Below are 13,677 nucleotides of genomic sequence, written 5' to 3'. Positions count from 1 at the left end.
TATGTATTGATGAAAATTGTTTGAATTTGGGTATTTAAAAAGAAAGAAACCGAAAATCAACATCTTAATCCTGACAATTGGAAGAATGTTTAAGAAGCGAGAAGCTTAGTTGTCATGACTTTTCATTGGATCAGCTACAATCAGCTGTGACAAGGTGGAAAAAATAATCAAGGGCATAGGCAATAATTACTCCAATGTCGATCCTCAACTATTTTGTCAATCTATAAAGGACTTACAATTAAAACAACCCAGTAAAAAATCATCAGTGATACTCTCCGTCTTTTTGAGCTCATGCAAATGTTAAATCTAGTTTTGTACTCGTCAATGACATCACAATGTTCACTCTTAAGGAATTAAATAATAATTATAACAGCGTAGGAAAAGAAAACACAATAATCAGGTTACCGACTGCAAAAAAAAACCCGGGTGAGCTGAAAAATATTTATTATTAGCATCAGTGATCATAGGTATTTAGGATTATTAAAGGTGTATAAAACATTCCCTAGAAAGCGGGAGCAGTTTTTTTCTAGATGTTAATCGCAACAGGATTTTTATTTTCTACATCGGTTTGATTATTATTTAATGAGGGTTTGCTCGGGAAATATAAATGTGAGTACATTTTGGACTTATGTAAAATAGAGGATTGACTTCAGAGTAATTTCAGCCTATATGCCCTTGCTATATACGTAGTGGGATTTTTATTTATTTCCTTCCTCTAACAACTGCTTCCTGCTGCTCTAATAAGACGTCATGACAGCTAACATGCTCTCCTCCCAAATATTATTTTCAAATTATCAGTGGTACACGTTAATTTTCTATTTCTTTTGTTTTTAAATATCGACAGGACATACATTGTGCATTACTGAGGATGATCATATTTGGATTTCCAAAAAGAGGACACTTGGTCAAATTATTTTCGCTGGAAGGGAGGGAGAGATATTGTATTTTAAATCTCGTAAACTCATAAAACCCAATATTTAATGAATAAAGAAAATAATATCCAGACGCCCTGAACAGGATTTAAAAAGATGACATTTCCGGGATATATTCAATCAGAATCAAGTTTTCAAAAAAATGAATAAGATGTATACTTACTTAAAATTAACTCTTGCTATTGTGGGTTGACTATAAGTGCAAATGTTTTTGCAGTATGTACAATGTAATGTCTATACATTAGCAAATTATGAATAATAATTGGGTGTGGTGCAGCAGAAAGGGGAAATACAAAAGGGATAACGGTCCCTTTTTTTAACGATGCGGTGATCAAATGTTGTTCTTAATTCAAGCAACATAATCTTGTTTGATTAAATCATATTGATACACATCTAACATTCCAAGAAAAACACCTTCCATTAAACGAAGAGACAAGTTATTTGACCTTTGATTAAATTAATTACAAATTTATGTATATCCAAATATATGTTGGTAAAATAATCCAAGATTATTTAAGAGGGAATATTAATATTATGTTGCATCTCCAGAACATCAACTGTTAATGTCTTATTTCTTATTAGTGATCGGATCGTCGATCATAATTAATTTGATTATATCTTGCTAAGCAGTTAAAAATTATACCCATACAATTGAATAGAAAATAGTCCAACATTCAGAGAGAATTAATGTATCAGAGGTATGGACTCAAGTCGTTATTTAAAGACATATGAAGTTACATTGGCATTAGCCATTTGAAACTTTTAAAAAAATACAAATCAAATCTCCATCATTTAAGGAAACTAATTTTAACATTGAAACCATTGAGAATTTGGAAGCTTATGAATTACTTCAGAAATAGTTTACTTACAATGGCTTTATTCACGACCTTTACAAAGATAATCATCATTTAAATGTTATCAAACTACATACTAATAAATATTTCTTTAATTCTAATACTAAGCCTTTAGTAATATGTAAATTAATATATTTCAAAAATAAAGATGTTTCACTAGTTTAAATTATAAATCACCATTGACATTTAAGTTAAAAGAACAAGACCCCATTCTCAATGTAACCTCAGGAGCCCATATTACTTCAAAGTAGTATTTACATTGCATTAACTGCAGGGTTTTAAAAGCATAAAGGCATGATTTTAGAAAAGAGGCAATTTGTTTTGAAGAGACATTTTGTATTACTTGGTCCGTCCTTTCAACCTGTGTTGGCTTGGACTAAAGATTGAATGACTAGAGACTTGACTTGGGCTTTCAAATTAGTATAATTTTGGGTCATCTTTTCTTTATACGGGAAAGGCTGAGAAATAGATTATTTCTGTTATTGGGTCACACCTAGGATAACCCTAAAAAATCAACATCGTGTATTATTTTTTTGTCAGTTGTCCATTTTCCCTCTTCTTAGACCTCTGAACATTGATATGTTGAACTTAAAACTATCTTTCTAAACAATAAATATCTACCATTGAATAGAGAATCACAGTCCAACTGTTGAGTAAAATCACTAGGGGGATGGTATTTTTGTAGAGTGTGAGGGTGCCTGACTGAATGTACTTCTGAACTATGGCCACTGTTAACATTTATGATAATGGAGGGAGGAAATGTATTATTAATACAGTGAATATAACCTACTGACACATCGTTCAATAAGTGCCGGGCCTAGGTAGGAAAACAAAAAAAAATGTCCAAAGCTCATTTTTATTCATCAATATAATCTCCTTTTAGAACGATATAATTATTCCAACGTTTCTCTAGCTTTTCAATACCACGGTTGTAGAACCATTTCAGTTCACTTCCCTCTTTTCATCCCCAAACAAGTTTATCACGAAGCAAGCTGTTGTTTCTTGTTCAAAGTCATATTTTATACAACTTTATGAACATATATCTAAGCATATCTTTACATACATATTTCCAAGAAAATAGTATGATAAGAAGAAACGAAAAAATTCAACTATTTTTGTGAGTTCGTACGTGTAACTTGTCTTGATTTTAGGCGTTGTCTAAATATGTATGTACATTGTATATACACACACAACCGAGAGTAGATTTTTTCCGAGATGTTAATCTACCTAAGAGGAAGAAGAAGCAAAAAATAAAAAAGGTAAAGAAATATAAAAAATTGTTCATTAGACTAATCAATTACTAAAAAATGGCATTAAAAGACTATGAAATCAATTGAATTAATTCAGAGTGCATCATCATTGAATGAATATTTATTCAAATCAACACTATGATTTAAAAGTACAATCTAAATCACAAAAAAATGTTGAATTTTGTATTTAACCGCCGATTTTTCAGCATCAGTTCATGACAATTAGATGGAAAAAAAGACTCACACCGTAAAATTTGGGAAACTACGTATTGATTTTGAGTCTCCTTTGTTTTCTTTTTAGAGAATAAGTTGAGAGATATAATATAAATTACTACTTGTCACCTTTTAAGAATTGTAAAGGATGTAATGGTTTGTAATATTGGACTTAAAATCGATCCTGTCCACCGTCTTGTCTCGTCCTGAGCTATAAACAATTTCTAACAGTTATTAAAATGTTAGTTAATAATTAGGAAGAATTGGGTAACTACTACTTAATTTTGTGCCTTTTTTTTTTTTTTTTTTTTTTTTTTTTTTTGATAAAAGGTTGTGAGATACAATCAAGGTAACGATTAGAAATAGTATTACATGTCGTCTTATTGTATATTATTAGAACTAAACCATTATATTATTAATGAAACCTTCAAATGATTAATAATTTTTCATCATGATTCTATGGTTTAAATTGATGGCATTGTATGTTTGTAGAAATGTATTAATCATTCCAACCCAACAATAAAAAGAGAATTTATCCAAAGGACCAACACCCTTCTCTTCTATCTCCCTTCCCCATTCATGACCACTCTCAAGCTCATTATAAAGGGTCTTTATAGGTAGAAAAAGTGTTCTTACTGAAGCCCCAACTGTATGACACATTTGAATGTCATCTTTTTAGACCACCATTTATCTTCAAACTCAAAAAAATATAACCGGATAAAACATAAGTAATATTAAAACCAATGAATGTAATATGTACGAGTACTTACATTATATAATCATTCTTTTTTTACAACTTGATTCTTCAACATCATCATCATGGAACAATCTAAAATGTAACAAAACAAATCATCAATTAGTCTCAATCATCAAATAGATAACTATCCATTAAGAATCTCACGCTTCCTGGATGTGATAATGATAAATTTTGTTTAAATTAATATACAAACATACGAGTAAGAAAAAGTGTAAATCTCACTTTGGATCAAACGAATAGGCCTATAAGTATGTAAACATGATTGATGCACATATATACAGTTATTAAGAATTACAAAAAATATGAAATGATTTATAGAAAAACATTGCTTTCTGCCATAGAGCATGATTACTTTTTTTTGTTAATAATCCCTTAATTAACGATCATGTAAAATAAGAGGAAATGTAGTGTTAACAAGGATAGGTAAATGAGAGTTTGTACCAATATGTACATAACGTATACTTATTGGATGGTCGGTCATGTTCCACATTAACAACTCGTGGGCAATCAATTGCCCAATCTAAATCATGTCTATAAAATAAAAATAAATAAGAGTAAATCCCTTGGACTAGAAAAATAATAACAATGTTTTTTAGGGTATTACTACATCAATTAATTACATCTCTTTATCTTTTCTAGTCCAAAATCAGTTGGTAGTAGGAAGCCAATTCTTCCCATGCATCGGTGGAAATATTCTTTACTTAATATTAGGGAATTATTCACAGATTAAAAAGAAAGAATTCGAGTTCAACTCATCAACTATAAGAAGACTAGTTAGAGGCAGTACATTAACAGCTGACAAAAAAAATAGAAGTTGTTGATGATTTTGACATACAAGTCTGAAAAATAAATTTTTTCCTTCTTATTTCTTTTTTATTAATTTAATATTTTAATTTAAATAAGAATATTAAAGAATAGATTGTTGCAAAAAAAAAAAAAATGCACAATGCATGGGGCACGTCATTATCTTTATTATACTTTGCAGCCATTTCTTCAAAAAGAATCAAATGAAAAAGAGGGCTCAAAATCAGTTGATAGCTATCCATTTCTTCCCAACTATAAAATTATCATTCAATTACACGATTTATTCAAACAATTCCAATGGACTTGTGCTTTGTTTATTTATATTATGGGACTGTTTTTCTGGAAAATAAGACAAATCCCTCAATAATAATATGATTTAATATAAAATATAGGTATGCTTATCACATAGAGGACGTTGTAAAAATTTAAATTGCATTCCCAAGCTGTATACCGTCACACCCCCTGGGAGATATTTTCTTTTTTAGTTTTATTATGCCTTATTAAAACAATCAAACGTTCAGAACACAGATAATGAGGAGGAAAAAGTAGAAAAATCCACCGTTGACAACAAAATGCTACAAAATTTATGTATGTGTTTTTTTTTTGAGTTTCTGTAGATACCATAGTGCAGTGGTTATCAAACTTTTCACAGTGTGTAAGACCTGAGAAAATATCAAGATATCCGTGTATTATCACTATTACAACCAAATTGAAAATGCAAAAGGGGAGGCATAATCTATTTAGGATGTTCCTCTATGTATCACTAGGTTGAGAATCACTGTCATAGACTATTCATTTTATACTATCAACAGTGGATCAATAAAAAAGCTTTCATTTCAACAATTGGATATTTGTATATATACAAATACATACACAAGAGTCTACCTGGATCATACGTCGTTTTAAAAATAATGATTTAACAAAATAAGTCAAGTCCCTATTTAAAGAATTATATATTTTATATGGTTCTAAGATGAATGAATTACCTTATAATTAAATAAAGATGATTGGATTCACAATGTGGATTCATGCACCAGTCAACAATTGTGGAAGTATCATAAATAACTCCGTGGAATAACTTGGAAAATTGGTGATATGATATATGTATGCTAATGTTATTTTTATATCAATGTTAAAAAAGAAGAGATTTTGTAGGAAAAATATTATAGGATTTAATTCGTTTAACATAGACATATCATGATGGCAATGCCTCAAAACGGTAGAGTTTTTCCTTTTCATTGTATCTCATCTTATAGGTAGAGCGCGAGGATAAGGCTGTAGTGAAACTCATGTCATGTACTGAATTAAGACCCTTGTTAAGACCAAGGGTCTACTTTATGATTTTGGGGGAGATAATGAATTACTGCTAAGAAGGGGATAAACTTCAATTAATATTTAAAATAGCATTAGTGCAGGGAAAGTATTATAGTTTTATTTAACGTTGATACGTTATTACGTGTCAAGAAATAGAAAAACTTTGCTTTATTAAAATGGAAGATATCTCCATAAGATACTCTATGCTTATCAAGGGACACAATCACATGTAATTACTCAATACTTAGACATTATTTCCGCGATAATGAATGAATAATGATAACAGCTATGGAAAATTATTATAAAAAAATATTGTTCAAGTTGCCAAGAATAACAAAACTCGTAAACTAAAAAATGCTTAGGCTTGAAACCCCTAGTTATATGTCATCTCATTTTCATTTATTTTTGATATGAAGCATGAGCTTAAGCTACACATGATCGTTGTTAAAATGAGTTGTTTTCAAACAAAAAAACCGAAAGACCGACTTTGTTTTATTAATATAGATATAAATAAATATTATTGGTATAATATGGATTTTTAAATACAACAAAGGTAAGCAAAAATTCTTACCTGGCACAGAAAAATGTTAACACCATGACGATTTGTTAAAAAATTAAGGAAACAAAGTGTATATACTAACCGTTTTAACTTTTTGCATCTGTAAGCTGGGTTTTTCTGTACAAAAATCTTACCTTTACCCATAAGTCAATTAATTCTGTATTTTTTTTACTATCTCTAACACAACCATCACAAAATAAAGAACCTTTTATTATTGACTTGTGATAAATTTGAATGGTATTAAATTGAAACAATATACCGTAGTGCTTAGAGTAAATACAATTAAAAGATGGAAGGATCTTACTACATATAGCCGAAAATAATCAAAAATCTTGTGGCTCAAGTTCAATGAGAGCGATAAGCATCATCTAAGTCATCTACGACAAAAGATATATGCCGTTGTTAACTGTCGATTATTTTCTTTTATTCCTATTTGTCTTCGGAACGACGTTAATTGATAAATTTGAATTATTTTTTGTTAAACTGTGAATAACTTTTCCAACAATTATAATTATTCAATAATCATTCCGTGGTAGGGAAGAATTGACGAACTAAAAACTAATTTTAAGGGGGTTTTTTCTGTTTCTTTTTGGATCAAAGGTTGCATTATACAATAAAAGTAATATTGTATAAGAGACAAATAAATAAAGTCAGTAGTATATTGTTTAGCATTTTAACACTTGCAAGTTTATCCTAAGGCCTAAAAATAATTTAGGGATACTTTGGCGTAAAGCATTAGACTGTTTTTAGGGATTTTGTTAATGGAGTTTTTTGTCACATAATACTTTTCACTGTGTAAATCTGAGGTACTTACATATGTATATAAGTAGCAGAGATGGAGAATTGGACTAGAGACTTGAGTCAGATTTTGAATTAAGTCCATATTTTGAAGACTTACGATTTAACCTGGACTCAAAAGCTATTTTATAAGGAACTGAAAAGAAGAGGAATCGATGAAAATATTCAAGAACTTGTACTATTGAGCAAATACGTGATACATGATCGACTTGGACCTGAAGTATAATTGCTTTTCCCAGCCTCTGCTAAATAACATTTGAGATTCCATGAAAGAGTCTACTACAGAGACAGACAACAAATATACAGTGATTAAAGAGTTAACGTTGTAAGAGGTGTCCCTATGAAGAAATCCATAAATTTTAAATAATTGAAGAGGCACATTGTTGGCATGAAAACAATCGGAATATAAATGGTGATAAACAGTTTTTATAAGAAGGAAGTTCATGGGAGCTATAATCATGACACCACCACTACCATACAAGATTACTTTGTACAATGTAAAACATTTCAGTAAACTACAACTATTCACAAAAAAATTAATTTTTACGAACAAAAATTTAAAAATGAAATTTTAAATATAAAATTTATTGGGAAAAAAAATCAAAAATTCACTGTTACTCTCAAAAAAATAAATTTTTTTGGAAAAACATTCAAAAATACAATGTTAATATCAAAAAATTAAATTTTTTGGCGAAAATTTAAAAATTCTATTAAACTTCAAATAATAAATATTTTGAAAAAAATATCAAATATTAAATTTTCTAGTAAAAGCAAAAATAATTTGGGGGGGGCGATGGGCTACAGGCCCTCCAACCCATCCCTTGAGGACACACCTCTCATATTCCTCATGAACCTTCCCTAATATGATTCTTTGAGTTTAAAATTATACTTTTTGTTTAAATTAGTAATTGATTTAATTGTAAAAAATAATGTGCACAATTCTAAAGGGAAATTTGACCCGAAAATCCCATTTCTTCAAATTTGATTATTTTTGTACCACTCCCAAAATGACTTGAAGGACCTCAAAAATTGTCCAAGTCAGTTTTCTGATTTCTTTAACACAAAAAGTCTATGTTAAGACGATAAGAAAATACTAACCAGACAACAGGACAGTCTAACGTAGATGCATTCATAGATTAGTGATGGGACTATTCAAAAAAAAAAATCCTGCCGATTCCAATGCGACTTTCGTAACAAATTCCTTTGCCGATGCCAATTTTGATTCTTTAATATTTTAAATAAAAATTAAAAACTATCATTCTGCTATCAGAGGAGCTCCACAGGATTATATTATAGGGGGCTTGGCTTTTTGGGAGAAAAAAATCAAATATTAAATTTATTGGTAAAAAGCATAAATTGCTTTATTTTTTTTTTTTTTTTTTTTGTTATTTTTTTTTCATAACTTAGAAAAGTAATCAATAGATAAATAACAGTAATAAATAACAATAGGAATCGCATATTCAACATTATTTTCCTGATTCCGATTCCAGAAAAAGGATCCGATTCTCCGATTCCGATTAATTGTCCCATCACTAATATAAATTATAATGTAATATAAATACATTATAAAAGTATAAATCTATTTATTATGATAATTGTTAAATGAATGAATGTATGTAAGTAGGAAGAATCATTGTTGAGTCTACATAAGCGGATATGACAATGTTCGGCTTTTATGTCTTTTATTTCATTATAATACTTATATATACATAATCAAACAAAAAAAACTTAAAATAGTCATAAATGTATCCATAAATAAGAAGAAGGAAAAAAAATATATATGTTGTGTCTCGGTTTGATATTTTTGAAAAGCCATTTCAAACTTTAAACCCTTTTGATAAATATTAATTTAAAAAAGAAAAGAAGAGTCGTTGAAAAGGTTTGATCTTTAAAATGGTTTGTTCATATTTAGACAAAGAATATGTTTATACTCAAACGGCTCTCATACATCGTAATTGATCATATGTTTTTATCATTATTTTTATGAGTAGGAACTCCATAAAAAAAATTATAAATGGGTAGTCATTAATGCTTTAATTAAGAATTTTATACTATCATAAAGGAAAAAACCATAAGATTATAATTTATTAATTTATTGGAATCGTGATTCCCCCTTTCAGGAATGGTGAACCTATGAACATAAATGAGTTACTTAGTTTGACACTACTTCAAAGCAAAAATTGAAGTGAGGTATAAAGTGGGTTGGTTTTAGTGGGAGCTCTGGAGCCATGCAATGGACATCATTTTGAAAATATTAAACACATACACTACCAAATAAGAAGACACTTTAAAAAAAAGAATACCGTCAAATAGAAAAATGATGAGCTTTTTTTTTTTGAACAAATTGTCATGATTTTATGTTTGTAATTTTATGCTTTAATTCTTTTCAAAAAAGAAAAGCTAAAACCGGACCTGGAAACAAATGACGAATATATTATGTATTTTTGAAGAGATTGAATTGTCGTTAAGTTCTACATATATCAGTTAAAACATGCGTGTGATTGTTTTTTATATATAATTGTTAAATACCTTTATTAAGAGACAAATAATTAATTTTGGTGACATGTGCATAATAGGAGTATGTAAAATAAGCATACTTACCTATGTACAAAGTGACCTTTCATTCATTTTTTGTCAACATCCGGTGCTAAGAATGGCGTTCAAATGAGATGTATTTCAAGGAACTAATTAGATATGGAATACATAATATATACAAAAACCCAGTTTATTCTAACCTACTGATCAAATAATTATTCCACTTTAAACTAAGTATATTATGTAGGTACTTAAATTATTTAATCGATCGAAAATATCTAGTTTTATAACTATGTCCCGTCCCAAATTGAGGAATTTTTCCTTTTTACTAGAAAATTTTAAATTATTTTCAAAAATTTAATATTTAATCTAATTTTTCAAATCTTTCTGAAAAAAATTATATATTTGAACTTTAATTTTGAATTTGTTTTCCAAAAAAATTAATTTTCTGAGAATAGCTACGGATTTTTGATTTTTTGTGAAGAACTGGATTTTTGAAAAAAAAATCCCAAAAAATGTAATTTTTCAATTTTTTTTTCAAAAAATTTAATTTATAGCTTTTCTTTTTTTTTAAATCTAAAAACAAAGTGTCCCACCACCACATACACACAACTGGGGACGCTCCTTACATAATGTAGCTAGGTACTTGATATGAATGTCTCTGAGATATATGAACGGATTTGATTAATGATGTGTGTTTTAAATTGAGATAGATAGACATCATTAAGAGCAAAGTCTATTTGGAAAAAAGATGGATCAAATCTCTTCTGTAGTCATATATATATAGGTAGTCGTAAAAAATATCCCTTTCTGTTTGTTTTTAAAAAAAAGAAGCCGAAAAATAACATGGTAATCCAAATAATTGTTTGAAGAATATTTTAGAGTAGATCAGCTTAATCGCCATGACATTTCATTAGATCACCTTTAAGGAGCTGTGAGTGGAAGTTTTCATTCATGAGGAAAATAGTGCTCTATTGGATGTCAAAATTGGACTGAAAAATAAAAGAACCTAAACCTTACGGTCAATCAAAAAAATTTCTCCTTCTAGTATTACCAAGTTTTATTATTTACCTTAAACCTAAAATGTTAAAAAAATATGTTATTACATTGTTATACAATCTTATTTCCATATTGTAGATAAAAATTAATTATTGGAATGGAAATAATAACAGATTTTACTCCTATGATCCTACTCTTCTCGATAATAAAATATATAATATTAAAATTTATACATTTTATAGGAATTTTCAATATATTTTGGATATTTCGATTTAATTCAAATATCACTATTTATCATAAGAATCAAGTATTATTCAATGTAGGTGTTAAGGTTTTTTTGATTCATAAAGCCATTTGATTCAGATTAATGAAAAATTAAATGGAATTTGCTTTACGTCCTTGATGAACTCAAAGTAAAATTGAGGATCAACATCGAAATAAATCCTTACCTATGTTTTTACCAGATATAGAGTGAATTTTAATTCATTTACTTTGTCTTATAGCTGCTCATAGTCAATTTATTAAAACTACATGGCAGCTAAGCTGCAAGTCCTCCCAAACCGTCTTTAAATTTTCAGGGTGGCCACCTTAATATTTCAGTTTCTATTTTTTTAACAAACCGGCATGTAATATTTATAGAGCTATATTAATCGTATTTTGGCAGCCCAATACAAATTCAATACGACATGAAAAAACTAGCAAAATATTCATAGTCACAAGATGGAGATCTAGAATCTTAATAAACAACAATCATGTTCTATCAAGTCTTTTTTTTTTTTTTTTTTTTTTTTAACTACTGGACTTGACATTATTTAATAGTAGTAATAGGCATAGCCAAATCCAGGTTCAAAACACTAGTAGTAAGGGGGATGAGTAGACAAAATAAATCGCTGAACAAAAGTGTAATGTATTTTTTTTTAGAATAACAAACTTTTATAACAGCTATCATCCAAAACTTAGCCAGAGTTTATCTTTCTAAAATTATATTAGGTAATACACATACCTATTAATAGGGATTTCTTTTTTTTTGGAGACAATAAAACTCATTCTTAACCAGAATTGGTAATAATAATGATCATATTCTTTGCAGTAGTAAAGATATTATGTGGGTAGCTCTGACGGAAATTACACAAATAAATAAAATAAAGTGATTGGCAAATATTTGACAACCTACGCCTTTAACTGGAGCTAAGGGAGGTTAAAAATGATTTGGATCCATGGACACTGGATCCAAGATTTTCTCATTATATCGACAAATATATAATGTAATATACCCATGTGTATTTACACATAAGCTTATAATAATCATCAAGTGGATTGAACCCTGGAGCAAATTAACATGTTCAGAATACAGGTCATATATTATAATATATGACCTGAGTACATATATACAGTTATATCTTGGAATGCATTGGTTTTCAATTTGGAAAATGAGTAATGTCTAGAGTCATTTTGAGCAAGTTACCTTGATTAGACGTTCTTGAGAGAAGCCCAAATAGTTTGATTTTAGAGTAAGACAGAGTTGGAAATTGTACTTGTGACTCAGACTTATTAAATTGCGAATTCAGACTCGACTTGTTAAAAGCTTTAGATTATAGTTGAACAAGAGCTCAAAGACTCAAAATTTTAAATAGCTAAGTCCATGTAAACCCTTACTCTACATTTAATAAGTAACAATACTCCGTTAGATATTAAATGAGAAAAAAATAAAATAGTAGCAAATATTTCAACGATACAGACAATAAAATTTATATCATAATGATTATGGGTTTCCTTATACAATTTTCAATTTAAGAGATTACTGTTGGTCAATGTATAAATGCTGTGTCCAGAGTGAAGTTATTTATATAGAAAGGGATCAATCTTAACCCTGCCACTATGAACAGTTTTGCGCTAAGACACTGATCATGCGAGAACCATTGAGCTTCTTGTATGTTGATCATTGCCATGAAATTCAACAAATGAACGTTTACAACACTAGTAATATGAGGTAATGTAATTAGATAAATCAACATCCAACAAAAATTACATAGGAAGAGTTGTTTTTGGAATACTATTGTGAGGCATGGTCTCGAAGAGTTTTGTTTAATGAGCTCTTCTCCTACACGGATATTGCTCGTTATTCATTTAATTATAGTATATAAATGGTTATATAGCTATTGTCGCATTGGCAGAGTTTTGTAGTTTGTTATAGCTACTGTTGTTGGTGTACATGTATGTTGTAACTACAAACAAGGAAGGTAATTATTTCATTTGAAGATTTCTATTGTATTATTTTGTGTGTTATGTACAATGTACATAATATGTAAGTATTATTTAGTTTTAGCAAATTTGAAATATGATATGTGAAATGTGAGATCTGCCTAAAGGCCTTGTGTGTAAATGAAGATATATATATTTAATGCCTATGTAATTCAGTATATTTTGAGATACTTAATTAATAGAACTCGGTACACCTTTCTTTCTATGTATGCCTACTACATGCAAGTACGTGTATTCAATATAATTATAATTTGCGGGTTTTATCTTATCATGAGAGACATCTAAGACATTTTGCAAAGTCATACCTTTTAATTATGAGTTATTCTGATAAGAGAGATGAGAAATTTTATAGGGATTAATTTACTTTTTTGTGCTAATTCCCACTAATCATCTCCAACAA

The sequence above is a fragment of the Lepeophtheirus salmonis genome, chromosome 6, assembly GCF_016086655.4.
Source record: "Lepeophtheirus salmonis chromosome 6, UVic_Lsal_1.4, whole genome shotgun sequence".
Lineage (NCBI taxonomy): Eukaryota > Metazoa > Arthropoda > Copepoda > Siphonostomatoida > Caligidae > Lepeophtheirus > Lepeophtheirus salmonis.
The sequence above is the reverse complement of the archived record's forward strand: the minus strand, read 5'-3'. Positions refer to the sequence as shown.